Raw genomic sequence first — 15,288 nt, forward strand, 5'->3', positions numbered from 1 at the left:
AATGCTAATGTGTCTTTGTAAAAGGACCCCTTAGTGACTTCACTCTGGATATCAGCTCAAATTTGATCATGTTATGATCACTGTTTCCCAGCGGATCCAACACTAATCTAAAATAGTTCCCCCTTTTGTCAGTTCTTGGACCAGTTGCTCCAAGAAGCAGTCATTTATTACATCTAGGAATTTTACCTCCCTAGCACTACCTGATGTAACATTTATCCAGTCAATATTGGGGTAATTGAAATCACCCATTATAATGTTACCCATTTTGCCAGATTTCCTAATTTCCTTCAAGGCTAGACTGAAGAAGTAAGTTTTCAATAGATTTCAGAACAACAAATAATCATTGGTGCGTTTGATGGTTTTAGGTAAGGAGTTCCAAATTTTAGTGCCTTGATATGAAAAGTTAGCAATATGGATTGTTTTGTAGGTTAGTTTCTTACAGTTCGGGAAATATAGGATAAGATATTCTCTAGATGATTTAGGGTAATTCAATGAGGTTGATCATATATGTTGGGGCCAAACCATACAAAATTTTGTGAATGAAAGTACATAGCTAGAATGATATTCTATCTTTTATTGGCAATCAATGCAAATCATACAGAAGGAGTTTGCTTTAGCGAAGCATGGTAGTCTGAATATGAGATGTCTACCAGTGTTTTGAGTGGTTTGTATGTTTTTTTTTTTTAGGAGATCCCTTTTATTAAGTCCTGCTTAAATAGAGTTGCAGTAATCAAATTTTCTTAGGACTTGGGATTGAACTAGTGTACAGAAGACTGATTTTGCAAAGAATGGTCTTAGTCTCCAGCTTTTCCTTTCTGGGCAGCCAGCTTTGGAACACATTACCAAGATCCATCAGAGCAATTAATGACCATTTACCTTTTAGGAAAATGTTGAAAACCCATCTCTTTAAGCTAGCTTGTCCAAATGACCTGACATAAACCTACACATTTCTCTTATTATAACAATGTCTATACATTAACCATGTCCCCCTAGATACTCCATACTATCCTAGTCTTCCCTTCCCCATTCCTTTCTTCATCATAACCATCCCCATTTCCTTATCTATCTTCATTACTCCTTCCCATGTTAGCATATACTTAAAGCATTCTATTATTATGTTACATTATAGTTCTTAATATTCTTCTTAATGAATCTAATAATTGTAATTCTGTTAACTACGTAAGCCGCATTGTATCTGCTTCTGTGGGAAAGTGCGGGGTACAAATGTAATAATAAATAGTCTCCTCAATTTCCATAATGAACACTTGAGATCGCTTTGGAAATGTGGTTATCTAGAGTGAGGAATTGTTCAACTGTGACTCCTAGGATGTTGAAGGATATTATGATCAGTGTCAAAGGCATTGGACATATCAAATTGAAGTATTTTAATATTTTATTACCCAAGCTAAGTTCTAATTTAAATTTAGCTAGGAGGGTGGTGAGAACAGTTTCAGTGCTGTGAGAAGGTCTAAAACTGGATTGTGAGCTATGTAAAATGGAGTGAAGTTGGAGATAGGCCATTAGCTGGTACGTGACTAATACCTCAGTTACCTTTACCAATAAAGAGATTGAAACTACTGGTCTGTAGTTAGAGACTACACTTAGGCTGATTTGAATATTCTTCAGTATGGGAGTCAAAATAATGTTGCCATATTGAGGGGGGGGGGGGGGGGTATAGGCCCTGAGATAGCATTAAAGTTATGTTTGAGTGCAAATATCTCATGAGTAAATTAGGAGCTGATTTGAGAAGATAACTACGACAGTTATCAGTAGGCATTCAGGCTCATTCTCAAAAGAGATGGACGTCCATCTTCCGACATAAATCGGTACTTGGACGACCATCTCTCAGACACGTCCAAATCGGTATAATCCGTCGCAAGGATGTCCAAATTTCAAGGGGGCATATCAGAGGTGCAATGAAGGTGGGACTAGGTTGTTCCTAAGACTTGGACGTCTTTGACCCATAATCGTAAAAGGCAGATATGTCCTTGACTACAACTTGGATGTTTTCACCTGGACATGTCTTTATTATGAATAAGGCACAAAAAGGTGCCCGAAATGACCAGATGACCATTGGAGAGAATCGGGGATGACCTCCCCTTACTCCCCCAGTGGTCACTAACCACCTCCCACCCTCAAAAAACATTAAAAATATTATGTTCCAGCCTCTATACCAGCTTCAGGTCCATGACAGCGCATGCAGGTCCCTGGAGCAGTTTTAGTGGGTGCAGTGCACTTCAGATAGGCGGACCCAGGCCCATACCCCCCCTACCTGTTACATTTGTGGAGGAAACAGCAAGCCCTCCAAAACCTACCAGAAACCCTGTGTACCCTCATATAGGTGCCCCCCCTTCACCCGTAAGAGCTATGGTAGTGGTGTACAGTTGGGGATAGTGGGTTTTGGGGGGGGTTGGGGGGCTCAGCACACATGGTAAGGGAGCTATGTACCTTGGAGCATTTTATGAAGTCCACTGCAGTGCCCCTAGGGTGCCCAATTGCTGTCCTGGCATGTCAGGGGGACTAGTGCACTACAAATGCTGGCTCCTTCCACGTCCAAATGGCTTGCATTTGGACGTTTTTGACTTGGATGTCTTTGGTTTCGAAAATCGCCAAATGTCAAAGACGTCCAAATCTAAGAACGTCCTTGGTATTTTCAAAACGAAAGATGGACATCCATTTTTTTTTTCGAAAATACTTTTTTCCCCACTTCCGGATTTGGACGTTTTACAAAGACGCCCAAATCCCAACTTAGACGTTTCTTTCGAAAATGCCCCTCATTGAGATTTAGCGTATTTGTGAAGAATGCATTTGACTTGATCAGTTGTAAGTGGGTGAAAGATCAACCAGATTCTGTCTGCTTGGGAGTATAGTGGTGAAGATCATATAGGTTAAAAACATGATCTATTGATGTTAGGGAGTTATTTAGTTCTTGTCTAATTTTAGTTATTTTCTGCTCAAAATATGGCACTGTTGGAGTGGGTTTGTTTGTAATTAGTTACAGGTTGAGTATTCAATAGCTTATTAACAAGTGTGTAAAGTTTTTGGTTTTTGGTTTGATAATCATGCTCTTGTATTGATTTTAGGAGGTTTTTTTCCAATTATTTCATTGTTCACTGGATTTGTTTTTGATCCAAATTTTCTCTTGTCTTCTACATTTACATTTCATTAGTAGAAGGTGTTTGTTAAACCATGGAGATAGCTACTTTTTTGGTTGAGATTTGTTTGGAATTGGTGCGTTCATCCAGAACATTTTTGCAAGTGTCGTCCGTTGTTGGATGAAATTAGTTGATGGATTAGAGGAAAGTAAGTTACCAAGTTGTTTGTTGACCAAAATTTTGACGGATTAATTTTACCTCTGGTTTTTAAGGTATGAGATGTGTTAGTAGGATTAGATGAATGGGTGGATTCTTTCCAGTTTAGCTTGAAAGAAAAGTTGCTATGATCTGACCAAGGGATCAGGGACCATTGTGGTTGAGATATTTGAAAGTTAAGCGTCTACAAATTTGGTTGCTAATAAATCTAGCTAATGTCCTATGATGTGGGAGGACATTCCATTGAGTGATAATTGCTAGATATTAAGGAAATCAAGGAATTGTTTAGTACATAGATCTGTATCATTTTCAAGATGTAAGTTAATATCTCCAAGCATAATGGTAATGTCATTGACACATATGTTGGATATAAATTCAGTAAGTTCGGCCTTTGCCAGGTTCCAGCTATTGGGAGGACAATGTAGTAATAGGAGGCAGATGGAATTGAATAGGGAATCATCTTTTTATATATAGAACAGGCAACAATTTCTAGGTTAGGGGATTGAAATTCAGTAATAGTTTTTACCTGGAGGAATGATTTATAAATAAGCCACTTCCTCTCTTTTTGGATCTGGGGAAATAAAGAATGAAGTATCCAGGTGAATATATGTCTAGGATTGCTAGATCATCTTTTGCATGTAGCCAAGTTTTGGAGATTAGGGCTAGCGGAATTGAACTTCAGTTATCCAATCTTTAATGATTTAGGTTTTGTTGACAACCAAGCTCCTGTGGGTAGGAGCAGGTAGGCATGCTTATCAATAATTGGCAAAGGGACTTTAGTGAGTATGTGTTTGTTATATGAGGTTTTTGAAAGTTTTTGTTGTTGTTGTTGTTATGATACTTAGTAGGGAGTGTGATGTCTGGAGCATTATGAACCAAGTATTGAGATTCTAAAGTAAAATGATTATTTGGTATCTGGTAGATAACCCATACAGATAATGTCTAGGGGTGTGTACCACAGGGATATTATAGATGAATTCAAAAGCACTGGTGAAATGACTTGTGTGTCTCGATAGATAAGAGTAGGTAAAGTAACCAGTATAACAAGATTTTGAACAAACTCATTTTGCAGCACTGAGAAGTGATTTTATTATTTTTTGGTAACTGTGTGTAATGTAATGTGAGGTAAAGATGGTGAAGAAACAATGTTGATTCCAGTGACTAACTTATAATTAAAAAAACTCAGAAGTGGTGCAATTTACAAAAGTCATTAATAAAATGATGATAGAAGGTATATATCAATTCTTGCAAACCAAAACAGACAAGGAATAGTAAGAAATACTGTCTGTGTGTAGCCTTTTTAATGCCCTTGTCTGTTACAAGTTTCTACCCCTAGAAAAAAGTTTCAGTTTAAAACTAAGGGTTATACACTATCCAGCTTATTTTTGAAAGTGATCGCCGGCCATCTTCCGACATAAATCGGGAAATGGCCGGCGATCTCTCAAATCAGTATAATTGAAAGCTGCTGTTTTGACACCATCGCCGCTTTCCCGTCGCCGAGCCAGCGAAAGTTCAAGGGGGCGTGTCGGCAGTGTAGCAAAAGCGGGACATGGGCGTGGCTACCAGATGGCCAGCTTTGCCCGACAATGGAAAAAAGAAAGCCAGCCGTAACGAGAATTTGGTCCACTTTATTTGGTCCCTTTTTTTTCAGGTCCAAGTCCCCAAAAAGTGCCTGAACTGACCAGATGACCACCGGAGGGAATCGGGGATCACCTCCCCTGACTCCCCCAGTGGTCACTAACCCCCTCCCACCCTCAAAAATACAACTTTAAAAACTTTTTTTGCTAGCCTCTATGCCAGCCTCAAATGTCATACTCTGGTACATCGCATCAGTATGCAGGTCCCTGGAGCAGTTTTAGTGGGTGCAGTGGACTTCAGGCAGGGGGACCCAGGCCCATCCCCCCATTCCTGTTACATTTGTGGTGGAAACCCTTCCAAAACCCACTGTACCCACATCTAGGTGCCCCCCTTCACCCCTTAGGGCTATGGTAGTGGTGTATAGTTGTGGGGAGTGGATTTTGGGGGGCTCAGCACACAAGGTAAGGGAGCTATGCACCTGGGAGCTATTTTAATTTTTTTTTTTTTTACTTTTTAGAAGTGCCCCCTAGGGTGCCCGGTTGGTGTCCTGGCATGTGAGGGGGACCAGTGCACTACGAATCCTGGCCCCTTCCATGACCAAATGCCTTGGACTTGGCCAGGTTTGAGATCAAAAACCAATGCAGGCCATCGCAAACCCGGCCATCTCTGACATTTGGCCGGCCCCAAACGTATTATCAAAAACAAAGATGGCCGGCCATCTTTTTCGAAAATACGGTTGGCTCCTGCCAGTTGCAGAGCCGGCCCCGGAGATGGCCAGCCATGGAGATGGCCGGCGCCGTTCGATTATGCCCCTCCACGGAAACTGGTTAATAAAGCTTGTCTTTCTTTCTTTCTTTCTTTCTTTCTTTCTTTCTTAGATTGAATTTATGCCCTGCTGTGCTTTCTAGAAGCTACATGTTAATGTTGTAGGCTGTGGCAGAAAGTTCAAGTTTTAAAACTATAGGGAAAAGGGTATGGAGACTAGTTAATAAAGTTTGCTTTTTAAAAATTCTGTCTTTATCAATACATTTTACAATTCCCCTTTTAAACTCCAATCTTTAAGTCACCAAAGAATGTTCACTTAAGTAGAGAAATGTCGTCTTTTTTTTTCTCAGGCTGTCCTAACTTAAAAATTAAATAAACAAACAAGCAGCAGAGAATAAGTGCCTCATGTTCCTCTCACCACCAACTCTTCCCCCCCCCCCCCCCAAAAAAAAAAAAAAGGTAAAAAGTAGCTCTGGCTGAACATCAAATTATTTCTCACCATCCCCAACATTGGGGAAAAATAGCCATGGCCAAGCAGCCCACTCCTGACTCCCCTCCTACTTTTTAACCAATTATTTTCTGACTCCCCCTCTCAAATCTCCACACTGCTCTGAAAGTCCAGCAGATGGAGAGGAGCTCTTACCTCCTGGTACTTTCACTGTTCTAGAACTTAACATTAATTTATCATCTGCACTCAGCTGTCAAAGGAACCTAATCTCTGTTCAGAGCTGAGTGTCCAAAATTCTTTACTCTATTCAATCATACCCTGGACATTTTACCTTGGGGATCTTCACAGTAATAATTTTCTCAAATGCAGTATTTTTGCTTAACTGAAGAATATTTCACATTACTTGAACATTTTTGGATCTCAGGTTTTATTCCTTCCAGACATCCTCTACTGAATGCTGTCTCAGAAAATCTCCTTCTCCATACAGTATTTCCTAAGTATAGTTTTAAAACAGTTTCTCTCTGTAGTTCTGTTTGTAAGCATACAGTTTTACCTCAGGATTAGCAATTTAATTTATTTTGTCTTATCAAAACCTGTGTTTCTTGATCTCTTATCTTTCAGATTCTGTTCAGAGCATGCACTTTTAAGCCAATTTTCTCACACACTCACTTGTCGTTTAGCTCACAGACATTCCCATCATTTTTACTTTTTTAGAATTCACCAAATTTCCCTAAGCAAGTCTTACTACTGCTTTTTTTTTTAAACCAATTTATACTGCACTTTATTCTATAAAACTCAAGCAGTCTGTTCTCTGCACTGCTAACTCATTGGCTATACACACCAACATCCCAGTGCTCTTTCCACAAATAACATCACCACTGTCAGCCAATACTGGGTTTATTCAGAACTAGGAGTGGACGGACAACTGGAACAGGGCAATGCCTGAGCCCACATCTTAGGAGGCCCAATTTCCTCTAGTGTCCATCTAATTTAATAACCTTTTGATAGGTGGATAGAGGTCCATGACCCTTCTTGCCCGAGCCCACATCACTGTCGGTTCGGCCGAAGTCTATGGCTGCTGCAAGGTGAAATATAAGTTTAGACAAAGCAAACAAACCAATAGCACCAGTCCAAACTTTGGTAGGATAAAATTTCTACCTTGCAAGCAACATCAGTAGAACCATCACATTTATGGGTTTACATAGCTTTCCTTTTAATAAGAAAAAACTTGTACACAAAGGGCCAGATTCTATATATGACACTTTAAAAATCCACGTGGCAATCATTTCCACCTAGGTGTGTTCTATAAGATTTAGGCGCAGTATATAGAATACACTTAGTTGATATCCCAGTACCTAAAACTACGCACCTCCATTTACACCAACGAAAACGTGGTATAAATCTCTACGTGTAGATTTACGTGGACTAGGCCATATTCTATAATAATGTGCGTACATTTTGGGATGCCACGAAATGCCCATTTCCTCACCTGTGGCCATGCCCATTTTGAACTGCGCACTTTAGGCACAGTTCATTACAGAATATGCTTAGCAAGTTATGTGTGTAAATTCTGATTGCCAATTAGTGCTCATTATTGCTTGTTAAGTGCTGTAAAAAATGCTGATTGACTTGTTAAGCCAATTAAGTTACTCGCGTTGTTATAGAATATGCATAGACTTCAGTGCGGAACGCTAGATATGATATACAGAATGTGGCAGAAACTTCTCATGAGTACAGCAATCAGCTTCCTGACAGGTGAGTGTGATTTTTGTTGCAAAATAGCATTGTATCCAGGTTTGTCAGCACTGACACAAGGGTGTATGGCAGAACTCATGAAGTAATATGTTATGGAGTGATTCTATAAGCGTGTGTGCCAATTATGTTGCCCCATTGGCACATGCTGTGTGCCAATTCCATAATGGGAATGTGGCACCATGATTTTTTTTTAATAAAATACTAATGCAAGCCACCATTGGTCCACCAAAAATGTAACACACTTTTAGTCACACCTGCCATAGGCATGGAGTCTGTTGGCGCATTAGCGTAGTAAAGGAATGCATTTCTGCCAGGACTTCTGTAAGGTACACACATCAGTTGGCACCCACGCCCATGCTCCACCCCTGGGTATGCCCCCTAGCACCGACACACCAAATTAGTTATGCACAACAGAATGGCACTTAGCACACTTAGGTGTCTTTTTGCCAAGTTGCGGAAAAAGGGCCCTTTTTACTACAGTGGGTAAAAAGCCATGTGGTCATGCAGGGGGGGGGGGGTAGCATTTACTGGCGGTAAGGGCTCCCACGGTAACCGGGCAGCATGCAGCACTTCCCAGTTATCACCGGATTCTGACAGACTTCCGTAAACTACTAAAGACTAAATTGTTCAAAGAGACGTACCTAAAAGATCCTTCATAATGACCAGACATCAAAACCTTACCAATTCAAGTCAACATTGAACTCTTTTTATTTGTTTACTTATTCACATGAATACTGTTGAATGTTTTTACATCTGCCCTGATCTTTAATGCCTGAAGTGAACTGTAGATCTACTACTTATAACTTATCCTATATTTTCTGTACTTAAATGCAATAATACTCTGTCTTTCTCATTCCGGAATGGCGATCGCCATTACAGCATAATGTAAGCCACATTGAGCCTGCAAATAGGTAGGAAAATGTGGGATACAAATGCTGCATATAAATAAATAAATTAGTGCTCAGCTGCATTGGGCTAGCATAGTTCTGGGTTGCCGTACGGCAACCCTTTAGTAAAGGGTACCATTTTTCTTGGCCTCTGCTTCTCATATGTAGAGCTGCTTCTCATATGAACAAGAGGACGGAAGCAGGAAAATTTTGTGTAAAACACTCATTTCATCCCTGGGAGAGGCTTAGGACCTTTTACCAGTAGTCACAGGATTAGTAGTTAACAATAATTGCTATGTGCTGCAGAAGGAGCAAGAATACAAATATATATTTAACCTAACTACAGTATCACATTACAGTACTTTGAAAGCACTTACTTTATCTAGGCAGCTGACCCTGGTGACTGAATGATGCCGTTAATTGCTGTTGTAAAATTGAGCAGGTGTTTAAAAAAATTTTTTCCTTCCAAATAGTAACAGAGTTTGAAAGGTGATTTATTACAGTAGAGTCATCCCAGTAGATGGGTCAAGAGATGTGATTTGAGTCAAATGTTCTAATTTATCATTTTACACCTAAGTCTTGTCTCAGAACATCTGTCCTACTATTAAAGCTACATAGGGTCCAATGTAACAAATCATGGAATGCTTAGTGTAGCTTATTTCTTTAGCTACAATGCAGATTTTTGTGTGCTAAAGTTAATTGTTTCATGGCACAGAAATGTGTGCTAAACGGGAGAGAAGTCGAGGAGCATGCTATTCAGCAAGCTTTGCATGCTAAGTACTTTCAGATGGAATTTGCTTCCAGTGTGAGAAAGTGTGCTAAAAATTACAACACATCATTAAAGCACACATTTTATTTTGGGATTAATGCAGAATAGTTAAGATTGTGCACTATCCATCTCTCTACATTACTACATCTGAAGTAAAACAAAAAAAATACTAAACCCAGATTTTCAGTGCACACGTGATTCTGTCAACCCCAGCATAGCTTAAACTTGCAATTTGTCAAAATCCAATATTCAAAGAGATTTAAGCAGGCAGGAGAGGCTTCTGCCCACTTAAATTACACTCAGCGGACTGGCCGCTTATATTCAGTGGCACTTAACTAGGTAGTGCCTCTGAATATCACCACTAACAGGCCAATTTGAAAGTGAGGAGAGAGATGTTTTGAGAACAGTGGGAGAGGAACCGACAGCTATGCAGATTCTGGAAATATTCAGTGCCAGTGTTTGTATTGCTAACCAGGCATTTGGACTGCATAAATAGCTGCCCTAACTTTGCCTAGTTAGCTGTAAACCAAGTTGGCTGTACCACAGTATATTAAGAATCTAAAAAATTAAACTATGTGGATGCCAACACTGAATATCGACCAGCACCTGCATAACTACCAGGTAGCAGTGTGAAGCTGATCCCTGTCACCCCCCCCCCCCCCACACACACACACACACACACAGGCCTCCCCCTGACAACACTCTGATCCCCCCCAACCTCCCTGGGCCTACCTACCTGAAGAACCATGGTGGTCTAGTGGTCACCAGAGCAGGAATTAAACCCACTATCTCTTGCCCCTTAGCACTCGATAGAAAATGGCCACAGCAACCTCTAGTGGTAGTCTTGTGATACTACCACTAGATGCTGACCCCTAGTGGTAGTACTGTGGAACTATCGCTAGAGGTCTTGGCAGTCATTTTCTAACAGGAGCAAGTGGGGTTTGGAGGGCCTGTTGCAACTTGGTGGGGGGGGGGGGGGGGCAGCAGCAAGGGAAGGATAGGCTGGACAAACGTGGACTTCTTATTTGGGTCCCGGCCAATATTCAGCTGGAGCTGGCATAAGTCTTAAGCAGGTCCCATCCCACATAACTCCTCACAGCCAAAACATGTCCAGTGACAGCAGGTTATTCAATGTCTATTCTGGACATGGCCTGGCATTGAATATCTAGGGCTAACTTAGCCAGCAACAGTCACCATTAAAAAAAAAAAAAAAAGACCACCACTGAACGAATACTGATTGAATTATTATTTTTTAAAAATATTTTCAAATAGTACAGAGTACTTTAAAGAAATCATAAAACAAACTTTTCAAGAAATAAAGGCCCTTTTACTAAAGTACGGTAACAAGTGGACTTAGCATGCCCTTGCACAGGTTTTTCACGCAAGCTAAGGCCATTTTTACTGAGGCAGTAAAAATTGCCTTTTTCTGTGTTTTTCTATTAATAGCTATATGCTAAATTGCATTTAGCATGCAACCATTTAAAAAAGTTATCATGTGTGCAGTTACCACTACCACCCCTTTTATAGACAATAAGGACTCGTGGGCTTTTCCTGGGCTGAATATTACACTTAACCACATAAGACGGAGCTGGTCACATAAACCCGGATATTCAAAGCTGGAGCCTGGACATAGCCCAGCATTGAGTATCCGGGAATATCGCCACCAGCGGAACTCAACATAGGTCCAGGACCACCTCCACTTGAACTTTTAATTTTTGCTTTCCTTTCTTCTTCCCTGTATCAACTTATTAGATTACACAGATTGCTTTGTGGAGAATAGAATGCAATTAAAAATCATTTTTTTTTATATTCATAGGCTCCAGTTTTAAAACAGCATTTGGAAGCTGAACTTTTGACCTTTGGTCCCTTTGCAAGCTTTAGACCAACATCTTCTAAAGGTAATAAATCATTTATCTTTTAAAAAAAAATTGTTTAGCTGATATTCTGCAATTTACTGATCCTCTTCAAGCCTCTGTGGGGTCCTTTTACCAAGCTGCGATAAAAGGGGGCCTGCATTGGTCTTAACCGCCACTTCATAAAAGACCACCTCTGTGAGCAACAGAGTAACAAAATGTGATTGGTACACTTTAGGTATGGGATCACTTTGAGGGAGCATGTCTGAGGGGCAGAGGGTTGAGCATTCCTAAATTGTGCCACTGCACAAATCAATTGGTCCCATTTCTTTTTTAGTCTACTTTATAGACCACCTTCATGAGGCTGACAACAGCATTCATCCAAAATATGAAAATTAGAATGTGGCCAATGTAATGCCCAGAACAGCAAAATGCCATTTAGTTTGGAGGGCCTACACTCTGCTCCTTCCCCTAGTCCCACTTCTGTTCCTCAATCCATCGTCTGCTCCTTTATTTTCACCTTTCCCTGCATATGCCCTCGCTTCTTCCACCACCCACTCTCAGTATCTGTCCTTCTCTTCCTTTTCCCACCACAGCCCCTGCATCTACTCCAGCTCCCTTTTCCCAGACCTAGGGTTACCATAGAGCTCCACTGATCAATGGAAGCAAAACCAGGACTGGACCAATATGTCCTCCTCTTTCTGGAACCATAACCCTACCCAGACCCAACATTAGATCCCTTCTTCAATCCCTATTTGCAGTCATCTCTGAGATGTTGCCTCACAGACCTAGCATTAGCCCCCTTCCACCACTTCTAACATCTGCTATACATTCCCTCAAATCAGCCCCTAGCCCCTTGCCTTATCCCCTATATCAGACTCATCTGTATCCCCAGCCACCTCCTGCCCCCATCCCCATTTTTCCAATTCTCAGCACCAGTCTCCTATGTGCTACTTGTGCTCTGCTATCTGTGTCTGGCTCTAGCCATTTGCACCATATGCTTGTTAAAATCAAAGTATAAATTAGGGTAAAAAAAGAATTCTGGAGACTATGGCAGAGGGGGGAATGATGTAGAGAAGGAGAGAAATGCTGGACACTATGGACGGATGGGGGTGAGAATTAGGGTAAGCGAGAGATGCTGGACACACAAACAGGAAGTAGTTGCTTTCTAATTTTAACCAGCAAATGGTGCTGATGGCCAGAGCAGGTCAAGGATAAGCAGAATGGTTTCAGCAGAAAGATACATGGCAGCCAGCATAGGACCTTGAGCATCCACTCTTGATCAAAGCCTGGTGGTGCCCACCCTCTCTGACCTTCCTGTTTTGGAAGGGGCAGAAGCTAGCAGGCCAAAGCATGCATGGATATTCAAGGCCCCATGCTGGCTGCAATGCATCTTCGACAGATGCTGACTTCCACTTCACCATCCGAAGGGAGGCAAGATGCTGAATATGTCGCAGTAGTCATGAGGGAGGAAGAAGGATGCTGGAGACCATGGGGGGATGCACCGTCCCAGGGGAAGGGAGGTAAGTGCTGAATACCTCAGAGAAGTCAGGGGGAAGGAAGAAGGATGTCGGAGATCATGGGGGGAGGAGGGGTGGAGCAGAGAGATGGTGGAGACCGAGCCAGTGCTACCTCCTAAATTGTGCCACCCTAGGCAGATGGGTCAGCTCTGAGTTCCTGTCTAAAGGTCCAAAGGCTAAGTAAAGGTGACAGCTTGCAGGAAAATTTTGGTGGGGTCAGGGCCCTTGTAGCCCCTCCACCCATTCTTGACATATACAATAACACCAGTTGATCTGTATCAATTTAACCTCAGTGTCGGGCAAAATGGTGGAGAAAAGTAATATTGTTCTTTATAATAAATATATTAATGGGACAAAGCCAACTACATTTCTTTGAAGGTGTGAATAAATATGCACATAAAATTGAGCCAGTTGATAGTATATCTGGATTTTCAGAAAGTATTTGACAAAGTAACTCATGAGAGACTCCTAGAAAAATGAAGGCAGATAAAGACCATATGGCCTATCCATGCCATCTTTAGTCCCTTAGAGATCCTATATAGTTGTCCCAATCTTTCTTGCATTCAAATACAGTTTTCATCTCCACCTCCATCACCACAAATTCACCACCCTTTCTGTGAAGAATTTCCTCAGGTTACTTCCAAGTCTGTCTCCTTTCACCTTCATCATAAGCCCTCTCATTCCAGAGCTTCCTTTCAATTGAAAGACTCAACTCCAGTGCATTTATACCATGGAGATATTTAAACATTTTTTATTTATTTTTGTTACATTTGTACCCCGCACTTTCCCACTCATGGCAGGCTCAATGCGGGGTACATGGGGCAATGGAGGGTTAAGTGACTTGCCCAGAGTCACAAGGAGTTGCCTGTGCCTGAAGTGGGAATTGAACTCAGTTCCTCAGTTCCCCAGGACCAAAGTCCACCACCCTAACCACTAGGCCACACCTCCATATCTCTATTGTATCTTCCTTCTCTCACTTTTCTTTCAAAGTATGCATATTGAGACTTTCCTTACAAAAAGGTTTATTGCCATTACAGTAGCTCCTTTCTGTTTTGCCAACTGCTTTCCTACTTCTTCCAGATGTTCCCATCAAGACAGCAATTCCTTGAGGTAATCCCTAATCTGAATAAAGTTAGTTTTTTTTTAAGTCTAGAACCTTCACTTTTGAAAGAACTTTCTCCACTCCTATCTTAATATTAAACCAGATGATCACCCACTATAACATTAGAAACACTCTCCTCATTCATAAGTACCAAGTCCAGTATGGCCCCATCCCACATGGGTTCCATTACCAACTGCTGGAATAGTTCTCCCTGTAGAGAATTCAGGAAGACCCTGCAATAGGTATACCCAGTGTGTGTTTTCTAGCAAAAAAGGTGCCGGTACTCAAATGCCAGGCCACCCTTCAGGGGTGGGGTGATCACTGAGGGACATCCCACAATAGCCAGGCCCCCTGCAACCAGTCACAGAATCTATGAAAGGGCAGAATTGGTGTGTAGAGCCTGAGCTCTTTCATTAAAACTTGGGTTCTATGGGTCAGTTTTAGCAGACAATGAAAAAGGTGCCAGTACTCAGTACCCCCAAGTACCCCCTCAAAAAAAGCCCTGGGTATACCCCAATCAATATCTGGCATACTACAATCACCCATTAGTAGTACTTTTCCTTTCACAACTATATTTCTATATCTTCAATTAAATCTCTGTCCATTTCTTCTGTCTGTGAAGGAGGCCTGTATAGCACACCAGTGTAAATACATTTGCCATTCCCTCTTTCCAAACTGACCCACTGTGTCTCTTCCTTACCCTGTAGGCCCTGGAATTTGCGTGGCTTTAATATTATCTTATATAGTGCCACTTGAATGTACTCCACTTCAGTAGCTTTGAGGCTTGCAGGTGTCTCATAGATATATTTCTGTTTCTAGAAGGTGCTTCCTGCTTTGTTTAGAATGGCCATAATACCTGCAAGTGACATACAGCCTGGTTTTCCTTTTCAGATTCAGGGGAAAGGAAGGGGGAACAGCAACCACTGGGGGATTAAGGAAAGGTCATGTCTTAATCCATCCAGTGATCAGCTGCTGAATTGGAGCAACCTTTTGTAAATTGGATGTGATTGAAACAGATCTAGATAAAAAATAAGTAATGCCACACTGGGAAAAGACCAAGGGTCCATCGAGCCCAGCATCCTGTCCAGGCCAAGGGCACCTGGCAAGCTTCCCAAACATACAACTCTGAAACATCCAAATCCCAAGTTTTTTCAGAATCGGGGTTTGGACATTTTTTAGGTATTTTAAACATCTGCTTTAAAAATGTGCACTTTTATATCTGTAAACCATCTTGAATGGCTTTCATCAAGAGGAGGGTATACAAAGGTTTTTTTTTTTTTTTTTTAAATAAATAACTGAG

At 41.2% G+C, this 15,288-nt stretch overlaps 1 protein-coding gene across 3 annotated transcripts in view; it reads left to right on the forward strand.

Annotated features, from left to right (window-relative positions):
* Positions 1-15,288, forward strand: part of SULF1 (sulfatase 1) — a 317,465-nt gene that overhangs the window by 65,458 nt on the left and 236,719 nt on the right. For all 3 annotated transcript variants that reach the window (XM_030215333.1, XM_030215349.1, XM_030215358.1), the window contains exon 2: positions 11,330-11,411. The gene's annotated coding sequence lies outside the window, so the exon portion shown is untranslated. The remainder of the gene's footprint in view (positions 1-11,329; positions 11,412-15,288) is intronic.

The sequence above is a fragment of the Microcaecilia unicolor genome, chromosome 1, assembly GCF_901765095.1.
Source record: "Microcaecilia unicolor chromosome 1, aMicUni1.1, whole genome shotgun sequence".
NCBI lineage: Eukaryota > Metazoa > Chordata > Amphibia > Gymnophiona > Siphonopidae > Microcaecilia > Microcaecilia unicolor.